The following is an 18,770-nucleotide window of genomic DNA, read 5'->3' as shown; positions in this document are numbered from 1 at the left end:
CTTTCCCTCACAGAAACATGAGAAAAATTAGATTTTTTCAGCAAAATGTGAGGTTTGCACGGGATTCTGGGTAGTAAAACGCTGGGACATCCACACAAGCCATACCTCCCTGGATTTCCCCGGGTGTCTAGTTTTCAGAAATGTGATGTTTTGGTTGGTTTTCCAAGATGGCCACCGAGCCTGGGGCCAAAAACCCCGATGACCCTCACATGCAAAACTAGCTTGTTTTGTGATAAGCAATTTTGATGTCGCCACAATACTTTTTGGGACTTTGCCTGTTGTGGGTACTTGGCCCACCCACAGAAGTGAGTTACCATTTTTATCGGGAGACCTGGGGTAAAGCTGGGTGGCGGAAATTTGTGGTGACCCAGTGATCCCTCAACTTTCTCACACAGAAAAGTGAGTAAAATGTGATTTTTTTTTAAAGCTAAATTTGAGGCTTGCCGGGGATTCTGGGTAGAAAAAGGTTGGGAGCTCCATTCAAGCCACACCTCCATAGTCTACCCCGGATGTCTAGTTTTCAGATATGTGTGGGTTTGGTAGGTTGCCCTAGATGGCCGCTGAGCCCGGGACCAAAAACGCAGGTGACCCCTTCGAAAAACCCATTCCATTTTGTGATAGATGGGTGGGCACCTGAGTTTTTGGTCCCAGGCTTGCAGACATCTAGCGGAACCTAAAAACCCTGACATTTCTGAAAACTAGACACCTGTGGGAGTCCAGAGAGGTGTGGCTTGTGTTGATACCCCAACATTTTCCTTCCCAGAATCCGATGGAAACATCAAATTTAGCTAAAACGTCACATTTTCCTCTAATATCTGTGTTGGAAAGTTGTGGGATCACTGCAAGGCACCAATTTCCTACGACTTAGCGATCCCCTCAGTATCCCAATAAAAATGATGCCTTACTTGTGAGAATGGGCCAAGTGCCTAAGACATTGAAGGGCCAAAAACTTGATGAGATTGAGTGGGCCCAAAGCGGGTCCAAAAGGGCAGCTTGTTTGTAAGTATTTAGGCTGAAGCTACTTTGGACACCCACACAAGTGAGGTATAATTTTTCTCAGGATACCAAGGGGATTCTGGGTAGTAGGAAATTTGTGCCTGCACGGTGAGCCTACATCTTACCCACACAGAAATGTGAGGAAAATGTGACTTTGTAAGTAAATTTAAGGTTTGCGGGGGATTCTGGGTACGAAAACGCTGGGGGATCCATGCAAGCCACACCACCAGCCAGGAGTCAGTACACACACATCACCATCCATGCACACCACCAGCCAAGCGCCATCCATGCACGCCACCAGCCAAGCACCATCCATGCACGCCACCAGCCAAGCGCCATCCATGTACGCCACCAGCCATGATCCATCAATGCACACCGCCAGCCAAGCGCCATCCATGTACGCCACCAGCCATGATCCATCGATGCACACCGCCAGCCAAGCGCCATCCATGTACGCCACCAGCCATGATCCATCAATGCACACCGCCAGCCAAGCGCCATCCATGTACGCCACCAGCCATGATCCATCGATGCACACCGCCAGCCAAGCGCCATCTGCGTACACTGCCAGCCAAATGCTATCAGTACACACAGTCACTCAAGCAATATCCATGCACACCGACAGCCAAGCACCACTCATGCACTCTGCCAGCCAAGCACCATCCCCACACACCGCCAGCCAAAAAAGGCCGGACTGTGAACAGCAACCAGGTCTGGCAGATTGCTGCTTGATCGGCCCTGGGAGAGGGTCGTGCTAGTAAAAAACACCGCTCTCACTTTTGTAACTGGGGCCCGATATTGCAGCACTGCTACAAAACTGTCCCCAGTGACTAAACTGGCCCAGACCCCTCCAGCCCACCGGGGAAAGGCCCGGTGCCTGTTACGAACAGTCCGCCCCTGCAGCCAAGTACCATCTATGCTCCCAGCCATCCACGCACAAGTCCACGTACACTGCCAGCCAAGTGCCACTCCACGCACACCACCAGGCAAGCTCTAATCTACACACAACGTCATCAAGCGCGAGTCCAGCCACACCATTAGCCAAGTCCAGGTCCCACACATTGCCAGAAAAAGGCCATCCAAAGGTCTGTACAAGCAGACTGTCAACCAAACTCCAGTGTACACAAATACAAACTTTCCCTGGTTTCTAGTGGCTTTCTGCCCCCTCTTGGGTGCAGATGAGAATAAAAATATCACGGAAACAGCCAAAATGTATGCCTAAAAAATAGGGGGCAACCCATGCCTACGGAGCTTCTCACAAGAATGCCTATAAACATTCCCTGGTGCCTAGTGGGCTTTCTGCCCCCATTGAGGGGCAAATAAGTGGCTATGGTCCGATCTACATTACCCCGATCTGCCTCCTCTTGGGGGGCAGAAAGTCATGCCTATTCTCGGCAGCCCACACCCCTACCTATAAAAAAAAATCCCTGGTGCCTTGTGCGCTTTCTGCCCCCCTGGGGAACTATTGCCCAAATCTGCCTCCTGGGGCTGAAAGACTCAGGCAATTTTTTTGGGGGGGTGGAAGCATTTGCATGACCATTTTGGGCAGCCCCCACACCTATGTATGAAAAAAAAACAACCCCTGGTGCCCAGTGGGCTTTCTGCCCCCCCTCCTCGGGGGCAGAAACACTGTATAATTTTTCGGGGGGGCATTGGCATGCCCATTTTGGGCAGCCCCCAAACCTATATACATAAAAATAATCCCTGTTGCCTAGTGTGTTTTCTGCCCCCCCCCCCCGAGGGCAGATCAGGGGCAGATATGGGGCTATTGCAGAAAGGCTATGGCAATTTTTGAGGGGGGTAGGTGGGGGCATAAGCAAGCCCATTTTGGGCAGCCCACACCTCTACGTATACCCACCACAAAATGTGCTAAACAAAATCCCTGGTTGCTAGTGCTCTTTCTGCCCCCTCCGGGGGGGGGCAGATTGAGGGCTATTGCCCCTATCTGCCCCACAGGGGTGGCAGAAAGACTGTGGAATTAGGCGGGGTTGGCTGGGTATTGACATGCTCATCTCGGACAACACCCACCCCAAAATGTGCTGCAAAAAACCATGGTGACTAGTGTGCTTACTGCCCCCGAGGGCCATATTGGGGCTACTGCCCCTACTGAATGTGGCAGAAATAATTTGGGGGGGGCAAAGGCCCTTGTCCAAGGGGCCGCTTTTCCCTCCCTGGTGCCCAGTGGGTGGATCCCTGCTAGGGTATTGCCCTCCTGGGGTGACCCCAAAGCAGGGATCTACAAATAAGGGGCGATTCTCCCCATTCCAACGATACCTCTCCCATCTTTCTACGTGCTCAGGGGGCTGAGATAGCCTCCTGAGCACGTAGAAAATGAAACTGAAATGAGCCTGTTGGCTCATTTCAGTTTTGGTTTCAGTGAAATGATGTCAGCGCGACGTGCGCGCTGATCATCATTTCTCTGAAACAAACAGAACAGCCTCGGGAGCTGGGGAATCCCTTTGTCCAGCTCCTGAGGCTATATAGCGCTTAAAGACATCCCTCAGGTGCCAGCACCACTTAGATTCCTTGTGCCATGTGCGCGCACGGCCAGGAGCCGTCCGCGCACTTGAGCAAAAGATGGCTCCCGGCCGTCCTGCGCACTGAAGGGGTTAAAAAAGAAATTCGTTTTAGTTATTAGGGTTATATATGCACATTGTTGAAGCAAAAATGTCCATGTTTTCATATACGTACATTGATTTATAATCTGTGCTTGTTTGTTGGACTTAGCCCTCTCTGCAGGGTCACCCCCTAACCTTTCGCCTTCACCCCTCCAATTATCTTAATTTTGTTTTTGTTGGCATTAGCACTTAGTACAATTGGCTTACACCTGATTGGCCTATTTAATTTACATATAAAATAGTAAATGGTATTACATGTACGAAGTACCTGGAAATGAAATGCTTTTAGTGAGCCTGCAAAATGTGTTGTGCCACCCGGTGAACAGTCACAATATCAAATTTTTAATATCGAAATGGCAGAATATTGAGTTTTAAATATCGAATGGACATAATATCGAGTCACAAAAATATAGTGGAGCGGAATATCGAAATTTAGGTAAGAAATATCGATTTTCATTATATCGAAGTTGGTAATATCGACAGTCATAATATAGTTGTTAAAAATATCTATTTTTTATTGTGTTTTATGTGTTAGTATATGTGTTAAAAGTATGTATACATTTTTGTAATGTATGTTTGAATTTTTTAAAGTAATGAATTTTATGTTATTTAATTTTTGCGTAATTTAATTCTGTAGTGCTGTGGTTCCCAATCTGTGCGCCGCGGCGCCCCAGTGCGCCGTGAAGTCTAGCCAGGGGCGCCGCGCAACAAGCACAGTTTCAAAATCACACTTTTCTAGTCGGCTACATGCCTCTGTGTTTTATAATTACACTTCCAGTCGAGTCTACACATGTCATTAAATTCTTCGCGTGTGCTGCCATCTAGTGTCTGCTTTTCACATAGCAGTATAGCAGAGAATCGTTCATAAACGTAGCAGAAGGCAAGAAACGAGCACCAGCTAAAGGAGAGAAAGCAGAACCGATGAACCGAGCTGCAGGTAAGTTTTCTAGTTCAGAAGGGCTTCTAGCCCTGCTTTCCAAGGCGCACTTACTCATGAGAGAATCTCCTCGTATTATTCTGGGCTAGGTTGTTCAGAGAGGGCTTAAAACACAGCTGCCTCCACTGCACCCCGGTTCCATGCACCAAATTATCCAGAGTTGGATGTTTAGTAATGCAGTATCCCTATTCTTTCCCAGGGGCGGTATTTATAAGTCCAGCTCAAAATCTGTTCATCATTCTCCAATATTTCTTTTGCAAAATAATGTCACAGGTGCTAACATCCAGCAGATATCCTTTTCCCCCCACCCCCTTCTGCAAAATAAACCCACATGTTTTGTGTTTCACTTTTGGACCAGATGAGTGGCGCCCTGGTAACCAATGCACTCCCTTTAAGTGCACTGTATATTTGCACACATACAATCAGGTTTATTTTAGTCCATCAAAGCACACTGTGAGTGAGTGATTGATATCCTTACAATCGTTAGTAAAGTAAAAAGGTTTTAGTTGGCAGGGAGTTCACGAGATCCTATTTCTCACACAAGTCACATGCAGCGTCTCCATAGGGCACATACAGATGCTCATGAATACATACACTGGAGCTACGTGACACACAAACACACACAACTGAAGTTGGGCAGGAAATCGGCATGGCATTTTAAATAATAGTAGTATCACCAGCGTTATTTTTACACTAAAAAGGCAGGCTCCACAGAGCTAGTTAAAGAATTCATAAGCCTTATTATCACAATTTCTTTATTTTAACTAGCTCCGTGGAGCCTGCCTTTTTAGTGTAAAAATAACGCTGGTGATACTGAATACGACAGACCAAACTCAATGATCCATTTTCTCAGTAACAAAAGCTACTGAAAGCAGCAGCTGGCATGAATAAGGGTTTGGGACCAGGCACACAGTTTGCATCTCTGGAGCACGTGTGTGCTCTCTGTTGCATCTGCTGCCTTTTCATTGACTTACATGTGCTCCACTGCACTTTTGCAGTGTTGTGTGTGCTCCACAGCATGTGCTGAATTGGTGTGGGAGTTGTTAAATTTCCTGCGATGGTGTATGTGTGTGCAGGGCTGTATTTTCAGCATTTGAAACTATTGTTGTGTGGTTAAAAAGGTGCATGAAAACATATTTGGTTATTAATCTTGTATCTTTTCTCACTTAACGAGTTTTTATTAAACTATTATCTTTTTATTTTGTTACAAATATTATAATACCTTCATTGCATCCCAATTAATTTAAGGAAGTACTCCCGAGATCGGGCTTTCATCCCCCCCACCCCCCCACCCCCTCTCCCTCCCCCCACGGTAAAAAAATGGTGGGGAGCCACGGGCACCTGCCAATTAGGTCAAGGGAGCCACGGGTCAAAAAAGTTTGGGAACCACTGCTGTAGTGGGTTGTGGGTTTATAGGGAAATAGGGTGGGAAGTAATTTAATTAAGTAAATATTTATTTTATTTATTGGTATTGATAATTAATGCATTGTTCAATAATTATTAATTTGTAATTCATTTTGATTAATTGACCATTAATGTTTATTAATTGATCATTATATTAATTGTATTAATTTATTATTTGGAGCGGGTTGTGGGTTTATAGGGGAAGAGAGTGGGAAGTAATTTAATTTTAATTAAGTATTTACTTATTTTTATTTATTGGTATTGATAATTATTTTACTGCTAATCAATTATTAATTGGTAATTATTTTTTATTAATTGGTAATTAATTTGTATTAATTGGTAAATATTTATTTTAATTGATTAATTGATAATTATATTAATTGTATTCATTTATTATTCGGAGCGGGTTGTGGGTTTATAGGGGAATAGGGTGGGAAGTAATTTAATTGTAATTAAATAATTATTGAAATTCTTTTGGTGTATTGATAATTAATTTACTGTTAATTAATTATTAATTGGTAAAACATTTTTATTACCTATTTATTTTTGGTATTGAAAAGTAATTTGTTGGTAATTAATCATGAATAGGCAATTAATTTTTAATTTAATTCACATTTATTGGTATTTATAATTAATCAATTATGAAATATTTTGTCATTAGTAATTACATGTTTCATTGGCATTGATAATTATTTTATATATATTTAATTATTAAATCATTACTTTCCCTACTGTTGCACTCACTGGAGGGGGAATAGTAATTTTTACTCCTACGCTATCCAAAACTTTGTCTACTGTTGCACTCACTGGAGTGGGAATAGTAATTTTTACCCCTACGCTATCCAATACTTTCTACAGTTGCACTCACTGGAGTGGAAATAGTAATTTTAACCCCTACGCTATCAAACAGCTTCCCTACTGTTGCACCGTCTGGAGTGGGAATAGTAATTTTTACCCCTACACTAGCCAACACTTTCCCTACTTTTGCACTCACTGGAGTGGGAATAGTAATTTTTACCACTACACTATCCAACACTTTCCCTACTTTTGCACTCACTGGAGTGGGAATAGTAATTTTTACCACTTCGCTATCCAACACTTTCCCTACTGTTGCACTCTCAGGAGTGGGAATAGTAATTTTTACACTCCTACTATTTAACACTTTCTCTACTGTTACATTTGGTGGAGTGGGAATAGTAAATTATTCCTACCCGCTATCCAACACTTTCCCTACTGTTGCACTCTCTGGAGTGGGAATAGTAATTTTTACCCCAACGCTATCCAACAGTTTCCCTACTTTTGCACTCACTGGAGTGGGAATAGTAATTTTTACCACTACACTATCCAACACTTTCCCTACTGTTGCACTCTCAGGAGTGGGAATAGTAATTTTTATACTCCTACTATTTAACACTTTCTCTACTGTTACATTTGGTGGAGTGGGAACAGTAAATTATTCCTACCCGCTATCCAACACTTTCCCTACTGTTGCACTCACTGGAGTGGGAATAGTTATTTTTACCAACTCACTATCCAACACTTTCCCTACTGTTGCATTCTCTGGAGTGGGAATAGTAATTTTCCCCTCTATGCTATCCAACGCTTTCCTTACTGTTGCACTCACTGGAGTGGGAATAGTAATTTTTACCTACTCACTATCCAACGCTTTCCCTACTGTTGCACTCACTGGAGTGGGAATAGTAATTTTCACCCTCTCGCTATCCAACGCTTTCCTTACTGTAGCACTCACTGGAGGGGGAATAGTAATTTTTACCCTCCTGCTATCCAACACTTTCCCTACTGTTGCACTCACTGGAGTGAGAATAGTAATTTTTACCCTCCCACTATCCAACGCTTTCCCAACTGTTGCACTCACTGGAGTGGGAATACTAAATGTTACCCTCCGGCTATCCAACACTAAATATATTGAATATTTTTTATTATTATTAAGTTAACATATATATGTATTTTAACAAACTATTATTTACGATATTTTGGATTACATATTTTTGTACTTGCCTGTTTGTATATTGGAAGTTGATATTCTGTAATTCTATAGGTTTTTCATCGATATTTTGTCAGGTCGATATTTTGCTCCTCGATATTCTGTCAGTGATCCGTGCCACCCACTTTAGCAGCATTCTAAACCATGCCCCAGGCCTGCCAGTTCAAGCTGGCCAAGTTGAAACTTGCTTTGGAGGAGAAGAGGCTAGCTCATAAACCCAGTCATAAAGCGCTGCACTTTAAAGCCAAATGAGCCTCAGATTCCAACGGCAATGGTGGCAGCTAAACCTCAGTGCCCAGTGGAGACAAGAGGTTCCACATCCTCAAAGACCTGGCGCCTAACTTCGTTGTGGGGATGATATAGACAAGTGGTTTGAAACTTATGAGGTTGCCTTAGAGATGCAGAGGGTCCCTGGAGGAGGATTGGGGAGCAAGTCTCTGGAGGCTCATTTCCCGGGAAGGGAGGGATGCATTACTGGACCTAGGATGAGGTATCCCCACAATGAAAAATATTCAAATGTTTAGGGTCAGCCAGAAGCTGCCACATCAGTCCTATGTGGACTTTTTGGATCTTTTTTGCAAGGTACTTCGTAGTTGGGTGAAGGGCAGGGATGTGAGTGATTACAAGAGGCTGTGCAACTTGATTGCCAGAGAACACACGTTCATTAAATGTTTTACAGAGCTGCACCAACAACCAGTCGAGAGTAAGCACAGTGAGCCCAGGGAGCTTGCAAAAGAGGCTGAGCTCTGGATTAGTACTAGAATGCTCAAGATGGTGGCTTGGACTGACCCCAAGAAGTGTGGTTCAGTTCCCCCCCCTCAGGCCCCCCTCCAGGAGAGTGAGGTGGAATTCTAGGGTAACACACACAAGTCCCAGGGTAAGGTGGGAATAATTGTACCCATGCCCCTTCTTGCGAAACAGGGAGAGTGGGTGGTGACCAATTGCACCCCATTTCCAACCCTGCTGCTTTGAGTGTTTCCAGTTAGGAAACAAGCAGGGGGGGCTCTGCCCTAAGAAACCACTCACTGTCGGACTTCAACAGGGGTGGCCAATGTGGCCTTAGAGGGAAGTGGTCCCCAGGGGAAGGTTATAGCACATGCTCTAGTCTCACTTCGCTGGGAGATAGACTCAGAGAGTAAGCTTATGATGCTTGAGAATCATAAGCCAGGTCGCAGTAAATGGGATCCCTGGCACAGCTCTGAGGAATACAAATGCCAGTAAGACCATGGCCATGGAACGGCTGGTCTCCCAGGTCAGTACACCAGACAGGTGTGTAGGGTATCTTGGGCCGAAGGCAGGACTTCTTGTGCCCTATGGCTCTGGTTCCCTGGAATGGAGTGGCAAGGTGACTCGGAGGGGGTCATAGTAAGTCCCTAGATGCTCATTGACTGCATCCTGGGAAATTAGTTGTGACCGGTTTCTGGGGGTACCACTCTCGTATTGAGAATACAGGAGTCCAGATGGATGTCAAGAAGGATAAACGCTAACCCCTGTCCTCTGTTCAGCCTCAGTGTATGGACCCTTGGCTGAATAACTAGTCTCATGATAATACCCTGGACTGCTGGGAAGGAGAGTAGAAGTAGGGTGCCTAACCTCTGGGCTGTTGCCACCCACGCTGGGAAACCTCAGCAGCCAGTAGGGAACTACTTTCCAGCCCCAAGGTTGGATGTGAGGCCTACCCAAGGCCCCCGCTTGGAGCCTCCTCCCAACAGTGGATGGTACAGGGCATGACTCTCGACACTTACAGCTGTCAATAGCCTCTGCTGGGTATTGTCCTTATGAACTGAATATTCCCTGGGTTGGGGTCAGAAGTCTGATCCAAGGAGTGGAATTGTCCATATCACTTTGTTGGGGGAAAGATTCATTACCACACAGTAATTACCATGATGTGTCTTTACAACGTCTCATTATGCAGGGGGCAACCCAAGTAACCCTATGGCATCTGGGTAGGGTACATATTCAATAACAAAAGTGATGCCTAGGAAATAATAATGAATCTATGCAATGGAAAAGAGAAAAATAAATTATCCCTTCCTATTTGAATTAAATCACATCAAAATCAATGTGTGCTTTATATTCATCTGTAACCAAACTTCAGAAAGCGAAATAAGTCTAAATAGCTTTTTTATTATTATTTTTTGATTTTTTGATTACTGTTATATTTTTTCATAGACAGAAGAAATTATTTTCTTTTGTTTTTTCAAAAACATATATATACACAACAGATACATATATATACACCACATATATATTCAATACAAACTACAAAAATATGTACACAATATTTACATTGACAGACTAACACATGTATTCAACCTTTGTATATTATAGACCGTTGTTTGAACAAAAGGATGCTTGAAAAACTAAAGAGGGCATGCCTTCAAAGCAAGATCACCTCGTTCTCTGAAACAACAGTAAAAACATGTCAGAAGGGATCCTGCTACGAGGCAACGAATTAAACCCCAAATCGTGACCTGCCTAGGCTTTACTTACTAGGCATCTGCATGTACACGTGTGAACTCCACGCCATTCTGCTTCTATCAACGTGCAAGATATCACGTGGTACGGAAGCAGAAATAGTCCTGATCTCTTGGGTCATAAAAGTAAACAAAGGACTATCAAGCATGTAGGAAATATACTATCACGGTAGAAAAAAGACTTTGTGTCAATACACATAGCTTAACCCCCTGGCTGCGGCCGCAATTCTGCGACTGTGCGGCACATTCCGATCGCGGGCGTGGTCATGACGGCTCCCGGCCGTCATCAGCGCACGTCCACCGTAACTGATGACGACCGGGAGCCATCATCAGCACCGAAGGGGTTAAGGCCAGGGACGGCAATATATGTAAAAGGAGAATGAATCCTGGAATAAAATAAAGAAAAAGAAGGTTCATGTTAAATCTCGAAATACGAACTCTTTTTAATGGAACCTTCTTGTATTGTGTTAATGTCACAGAAGTGAGAATAAAAAATATGAGTGAAGAAAACTTTATAGAACAGGAACATGCAGAAAATAATTATTATAATATTTTGTGTAGTAAGAAACCCGTAAAAACCTTAAATGCCACAAATGTGCCACCACACCTTACAATCTAAAAATGTCTATACATATAATATGGATAGCAGATGTATCAAGTACATTATAAAAGAAGACTCATTGTATCAATGCCCAAATTTCATCTCTGTCATTGAGGCCAGATACCGCAGTGTGATATTTTTCAATTAGTCTAGCTTCTAGTCGGTTCAATTTATACTTCCTCGGGACTTGTCTTGCCCAAAGTGAATAAAACTGTCCATTCAATATAATTTTCTGAATGATTACAAGTTTGAAAATGATGCACAAGTGGGGCTCCTTGAACTTTACATTTTACCCGTGATTTGTGTTGTAAAATACGTTTCTTAACATTTGTGTGGTTTGTCCTATATAAAACCTGTTACATGGACATTTGATACAGTAAACTGTATTTTTTGAATTACAATTTGAAAAAGTTCTCTTCTGGTGTATCTGACCATTTATGTCAATCTCTTTGGAGTCCTTCGTTAAACTGCATGCTGCGCAGTTTTGGCATCGATAATGTCCTACTACTTGGGGCAATTTGAGTAACCCTCTTAGATATTTTTTGGTTTGGTTCCTCCTTTATTGCTGCCCTCACTAATTATTGTCTCACATTTTTTCCTTTTTTAAAAGCGAAAAGAGGTTTAGGGATACCTAGATGTCCAATGAGTCTCCAATTTTTTTGGATCAGCTTTTTCACTCTATTTGCTCTGGGGTCATATGTGAGAACACATGTTAAAGGAGTTTCTTTCTCTTTTGTTTTTGGCAGTAGTAGCACTTCTCTCGGTGTATACCAAGCTCTTTTTAGAGCAACTTTAACCAATCTTTTAGGGTAACCCCGGGCCACTAGTTTGTCTTTCAGTTTCTCTGCACTTTCAAAATAATCCTCTTTCTTACTACAATTTCTCCTCACACGGAAAAATTGGCCATATGGCAAATTCTCTTTCAAAGTGCGTGGATGGCTGCTCGAGAAATGTAGAAGCGTGTCTGTAGGTTTTATGTACAGACTAACTTGTAATTGACCACTTTCATGTTTGATATATACATCCAAAAAGTTAAGTCTATTTCGATCACTGGATAAGGTACAATTGAATTCATGTGTTCTTGAGTTAGGCCAATTGTGGAAGTCTTTTAGCAATAACTCCTCTCCATTCCAAATCATAAAAATGTCATCTATGTAGCGACACGAAAAATTCATCTGGTCACTACCCAGACTGTGACCTTACCTCGCATTCCTTTACCACGCAATGGCTTGTTTTAGGGGACGCGTACTGGACTGGTGTTGGATTTTAAGTCCAACACCTTCCCACCTGCTGCATAGACTGGAGTTGGAATAGTAAATTATACTATTGCAATGTCCAGCACCCCCTAAGGCAAGTCGTTGTAAAGACTTGCTTGGTAAAGGAACATGTGGTAATGTTGCACTCAGTGTAGAGCCTGCGTTGTAAAGGCATGTGTGGTGAATGCATGCAGCGTTCTGTCATACAACCCTATGTTAGCCATGGTGGTACTGTTTGCCTACTGAGATGCATCTGTGAGCAAATTAAGGTTTGGAGTTTCACAGATAGGGTACACAGGTGAGAAGACCCATGGGTCAGTCCGGTGGATCAGGACAGTGTTGACAGAGACATCCAACTGGGTTCAGAAGGAGATAGAACTGACAAGGGCCTCTGCCAACATTCCAAGTTCTATTGCCTGAGCAGGGAAGCCCATCAAGGTATTTATTAGTCTACCCTGGCTTCAGGAAGGAGAGGGTGATGTTGGAATTGACACTCTCTGAATGGTCATCCCCAACAGCGCGTAGTGCAGTTTTAAAACTGCTAATTCAGCCTGACAAAATAAACCTTTTGCCATGCCTAAATCTTTCTTTGCAAAAATATACATCACACCACACCAAATGTAGGCACTAAACAGTCCATAATGCAAGGTGCACCGTACTTAAAAATAGGACATTTGTTTTTAAGAACTACATGTCCTGGTAGTGGAAAACTCCTAAATTTGTTTTTCACTGTTGCAAGACCTATTAGCCATTGGCTAACAATTGGTTACCTTATCACATTTTAAAAGTACTAACTTTTTACTAGGAACAGATAGAGATGTCAGATTTGGACCCAAATGAATTGAAATTTAAAATCCTCTTTAATGGTAGGGAAGGATTTTGAGTCACAATTCTGAAACTACCAATTTTAGAAAATGACAATGTGTTGTCCCAACTATTTATTATCCGCTGCCTGGGTCCTGGGTCACGTGACAATAATTAGTGTGTCAATTGGCCTTTGTGCATTCCTCCCAGACAGTGCGTCAAAGGGGCCTAGGATGGGTGGGGTGGAACTGTTTCCTGCCCCACTTAGGTTCCAAAGAACTACATTCACACAAAAAAGGGTCCTGACACCATTCTTTTGTCACCTCAGACTACTTGGCGCTTTGGCAGGAGAGGGGAAGAACTTCAAGAACTACATATTGGGGTAGCCAGGTTGTCACCTCCCACTTCAAAGGCTGGCATCAGGTATAAATATTGGACCTCCTGAGCCACTCTTTAGTACATTCCCTAATCTACAGACATTACAGAAGAAGGACTGTGTTGTACAAAAACCTGAATATGTCCTCATGTAACGCAACTGGTGGCATGTAAAGCGCTCGGTTCGGGCCAAGTTTGCGCTATATAAAACTCCGTAAAATAAAAAAAAATACCCCAAAGGACTACCATGCTTCTTGAGGCCTGTCTTGTACCTCAGAGGACTGCCCTGCTGCTACCAGAGACCTGTCCTGCTTGGGGCTTGCTTTGTTCTCCAGACTACTTCCCAGCTGCTTGAGGCCTGCCCTGTTCTGTGAGAAGGAAGACTGGGCCTCCTTCTTCTAGCCTAAACTAATTGAGTGCGTCCTATGGTCAGCTGGCTGGCCTCTTGTTCTGATCTAAAATGACACAACAAGCCTCCAAACTGCAACTTCCCAGATGATCTACTGCAAATGGACCTGCCTAAGGCCTGCTAGCCGCTGCTAGAGTGAGTCCCTAATCCCTAAGAGGTACCTTCCCATGTCCTGCACTCACGGCTGGCATCAGAGTACACTCATCTTCAAGAATAGAAGAATTCCTGAAGTTTTGGACTTTTCTCAGCCGCGAATGGACCCGTTCGCGCCAAGAATCTGTTGCCCATGACTGTCAGTGGGAAGCATCAGTGAACCTGACTCTTTGCACTACAGCGACCGCCAACAGCGACCAGCAATGCCAGATCTGTACTTTACGCTTCAGCAAGAGCAGCATACAATCAGACCTTCATGCCATAGTGACACTTGCCTGTGGTGCCAGGCCTACTCTTCACACTAAAGCGAGCACCATCTGAGACTCCCTCCATGCTCGCCTTAGCCTCCTCCACCAGAAACAAAACTCTTTGTGCCAAACTTTAAGAAGGTAATGTTTTCAGCGAGACTAACCTGATCCCTGTGTCAAGCCCATGCTCCTTCACGGTCAACCTGAACTTGTGACTTTCCCTTGGTCTAGAATGACCAGATGACAGTGAGTGGCACATTGGCATACCTAAGATCAAATATCAGGATGGGTGTATGTTGACTTTTTTACGTGACAGTACGCATATATATGCATATATATGCATACAGAAAGGAAATATACTGGGTCATTCATATAAACTGCGGAATATGCAATATATCGATTTAGAATCGCATAATTAGTGTTGATAGTGTAATTGGGTTTTAATTATTAAATCTAGTACTTAAATCCAATACGTGATTTATATTAATCCTTTTTTCTTTTTTCTCTTTGGTCTATTAGACATTGTTTTTATAATGATGCGTTTACTAGAACTCACGTCGACACTTACTGCGAAGTGATAGGATCAGTACTGAATGAACCCTTACAATATATGAAGTAAGTACACATAATTGGATCTTTGTAAGATTGTAGGAACGCTATTTAAGAGAGATTCTAACCTGAGTGTTACACTCTTCTAGATAGGCGTATATGGGACATCTTGTGTTCCACTCTAATGGCAGACTACCTATTGGTTCCCTGTTAGTTTGCCACTCTTGAGGTGTGGATTACACATATCCTTGTTTCTTTTTCCCTTTTGTCTTTTTACATCTGCATGTGTCAATATGCAACAAGCACAACTTTATCGGTTGGTTCCCTATCGGAATGAGTACGGAAGTTTGAGTCTAATCAACTCATATCCTTTTCGAGTTTTTCTTGTTTATAAGAGGGTCTGGGTATCTATTCCATTGGTATATGCACAAGTGTTATATGCGAACTGTTGTAGTGTAATGTTAATGGTCTGTACATGAAAATATGAAATATGAAAATGATTAGTTTGTTTATTAAAATGTTAAGTTCATATATACTGTGTTGATTTTTATATATTGTTGTTGTATATTTAGGTAATAGAGTGGTTTGTCCTGAAGAAGGCCCTGGTTCGCCGAAACGCGCGTCGATAAAAAACTCTTTTTATTGTGTTATATATTTATTTCATAATTTGTAATAATTGTGTATGATTTTTTGTATGAATTTCATGGTTTTTAATTTTTTAATAGCAATAAATGATTTTTATTGATTCTTTTTGATGTACTGACAATAAAAACTGTGTTCTACTTCTCTGAATTGGTCCCTTGCCCTTCTATTATTAAATAGACAAGCAATTATAACTGCCTAGGTTGTTATTTTCCCATATATATTTTTCCCTGACCTAGGAGTTAACCTATCTATTGTTCAGGGGTCCTTGTTTTATACGTGAATGGAAGAACTCTTCACTGTTCGTGCATGGCAATGGAAGAACTCTTCGCTGTTCATGAATTGCAGTGGAAGAACTCTTCGCTGTTCATGCACGGCAGTGGAAGAACTCTTCACTGTTCGTGCATGGCAATGGAAGAACTCTTCACTGTTCGTGCATGGCAATGGAAGAACTCTTCGCTGTTCATGCATGGTAATGGAAGAACTCTTCGCTGTTCATGCATGGCAATGGAAGAACTCTTCGCTGTTCATGCATGGCAATGGAAGAACTCTTCGCTGTTCATGCATGGCAATGGAAGAACTCTTCGCTGTTCATGAATGGCAATGGAAGAACTCTTCACTGTTCGGGCATGGCAATGGAAGAACTCTTCACTGTTCATGAATGGCAATGGAAGAACTCTTCACTGTTCATGAATGGCAATGGAAGAACTCTTCACTGTTCATGAATGGCAATGGAAGAACTCTTCACTGTTCATGAATGGCAATGGAAGAACTCTTCACCGTTCATGAATGACAATGGAAGAACTCTTCACTGTTCATGAATGGCAATGGAAGAACTCTTCACTGTTCGTGCATGGCAATGGAAGAACTCTTCACTGTTCATGAATGGCAATGGAAGAACTCTTCACTGTTCATGAATGGCAATGGAAGAACTCTTCACTGTTCGTGCATGGCAATGGAAGAACTCTTCACTGTTCATGAATGGCAATGGAAGAACTCTTCGCTGTTCATGCATGGCAATGGAAGAACTCTTCGCTGTTCATGAATGGCAATGGAAGAACTCTTCACTGTTCGTGCATGGCAATGGAAGAACTCTTCACTGTTCATGAATGGCAATGGAAGAACTCTTCACTGTTCATGAATGGCAATGGAAGAACTCTTCACTGTTTATGAATGGCAATGGAAGAACTCTTCACTGTTCGTGCATGGCAATGGAAGAACTCTTCACTGTTCATGAATGGCAATGGAAGAACTCTTCACTGTTCATGCATGGCAATGGAAGAACTCTTCGCTGTTCATGACTGGCAATGGAAGAACTCTTCACTGTTCATGCATGGCAATGGAAGAACTCTTCGCTGTTCATGAATGGTAGTGGAAGAACTCTTCACGGTTCATGAATGGCAATGGAAGAACTCTTCGCTGTTCGTGCATGGCAGTGGAAGAACTCTTCGCTGTTTATGCATGGCAATGGAAGAACTCTTTGCTGTTCATGAATGGCAATGGAAGAACTCTTTGCTGTTCATGCATGGCAATGGAAGAACTCTTCACTGTTCGTGCATGGCAATGGAAGAACTCTTTGCTGTTCATGCATGGCAATGGAAGAACTCTTCACTGTTCATGAATAGCAATGGAAGAACTTTTTGCTGTTCATGCATGGCAATGGAAGAACTCTTCGCTGTTCATGAATGGCAATGGAAGAACTCTTCACTGTTCATGAATAGCAATGGAAGAACTCTTTGCTGTTCATGCATGGCAATGGAAGAACTCTTCACTGTTCGTGCATGGCAATGGCAGTAGTCTACAAGTGTTATATGTTGAAAGATCTTGTATATCGCAAAGCTGCCCCCGCAACGGGGCTTCCCGGCGCTGAACCAGTAACATGCGTACACCAAAGCCATCGGGTGCCGGGGAGAGGGAGCTTGAACAGAGCCGGGTCTGGAGCAATTTCCTAAAGTGCAGAAGGTTCTGGGGTTTCCTGACGGGAAGAGGCCGTTTGTTGCACAAAGTCGGGGGCAGAGCTCAGAAGAGGGGCCTCCAGCTCTCGCCTTCTTAACTCGAGGAACAATGGCCAAGCTAAGGTGGGCTGCTGTCATCAACAAGCATTGGCTAAGGAGTGGCAGAGGTCGTACTCAAAGAAGCCAATCTCAGAAGTGAGCTGATCCCAGCTCCCTTTCTGCTGTTCCTTCTTCTCAAGACAAAACCTGAGGCAAGAGGCGAGTAAATCTGTCTGCAGCCAGACCTAAGAGCTCTGCTGAAGACCTGCTGATGGGAGACACTCACCTGAGGGCACCTGCGCTCTGCTGGAGGGCAGTGGGCTGGACACAACGCCCCCTGGTGAAGGGGGGTGTAACTTCACCACAGGGGGGCAGCAACCCATGACGGAGGGCGAGGGGGTTCAGGAACTTATGGGAAGAGGCCTCATAGTGGAGGGTGAGGTGAGAAATTCACATAATGTGCTTTTGTGAGACACTCAACATCTGCACGGCTTATGCAAAATGACGGGACGTTAATAAGAGGCGAAATGCACAACCAGCATTATCATGCCATGTGGCATAACGGCGTCATTTCAGGAATGTTGTGCAACAAGTGTCATTCGAAATTTGAAAAGTGATGCGAGATTATGCCGCGTGAGGAGTGTTTCCCCGCGGCCCCTTCGGAACCACTGCAGACTTGTCTGTTTCCCTGATATTAGGTGTGGCGTAGGAGGTGCAAGGGACACGTGCATGAAAGGCACACTGCAGGCGCATCTTTCCAGGCTATGCAGAGAGGCCTGATGCAACCACCCCTGTGCAGAGCAGGCCCGGACTGGCCGTTGCAGGCTCAGCACCCCCACTGAGGTCAGCACCCCCTCCACAGGCCAGCGCCCAGTGTGGCCGCACCGGTCGCACTGCCTTAAAGCCAGCCCTGGCCCTGTGCACCCAAACAAGGTGTTGTTGGTTCAAGAGTTTGGTGCTTGAGGAGAAGGTGACCCCAGGATGTTGCCCTTGTGTCCCTGGCCTCCAGGCCCGGACTGGCTGTTGCGGGCACCGGGCAATCCCCCGGTGCGCCGCAAGGGTGGGGGTCGGTTTTGGGCCCCAGGGGGCCGGTTTTGTTACAGGGTCGTTTTTTGCAGCATAGCTGCAAAAACGGCACTGTAACAAAATCGGCCGAAAACCGGCCCTAGCAAAGAGCGCGGTCGCACCCCCCAACGGGGGGGGGGGGGGGGGGGGGGGGGTTAGGGGGGGTCGGCCGAGCACTTTGCCAGGGCCGGTTTCGGTTCCCAGTCCGGCCCTGGTGCAGAGGCCTGATGCAACCCC

Source organism: Lissotriton helveticus, chromosome 3_1, assembly GCF_964261635.1.
Source record: "Lissotriton helveticus chromosome 3_1, aLisHel1.1, whole genome shotgun sequence".
In the NCBI taxonomy this organism is placed as follows: domain Eukaryota; kingdom Metazoa; phylum Chordata; class Amphibia; order Caudata; family Salamandridae; genus Lissotriton; species Lissotriton helveticus.
The sequence above is the reverse complement of the archived record's forward strand: the minus strand, read 5'-3'. Positions refer to the sequence as shown.